We start from the raw sequence: 265 nt of genomic DNA on the forward strand, positions 1-265 counted from the left end.
CCGCGAGGAATGCAGCTCGTTCGAATCCCCGTCACGACTCGGACGACCCGTGGAAGGCGTCCAGCAGAAAGGCGCAGCGGAAGAGCGAGCGGAAAGGTCGCCAAAGGTCGTCCGTGACTGCCGCTGAGATCCGGGCCCTTCAGATCAACAGCGCGGCGGTCACTCCTGTGGATTTAAGCAGGCGGCAATTCAAGGACTCACGCCCAAGCCATCACGCGAAGCCTCGAACGGTTTTTGAGTCGTGACTGCGGTTTTTTTTTCTCTC

This window comes from Penaeus monodon, chromosome 33, assembly GCF_015228065.2.
Source record: "Penaeus monodon isolate SGIC_2016 chromosome 33, NSTDA_Pmon_1, whole genome shotgun sequence".
In the NCBI taxonomy this organism is placed as follows: domain Eukaryota; kingdom Metazoa; phylum Arthropoda; class Malacostraca; order Decapoda; family Penaeidae; genus Penaeus; species Penaeus monodon.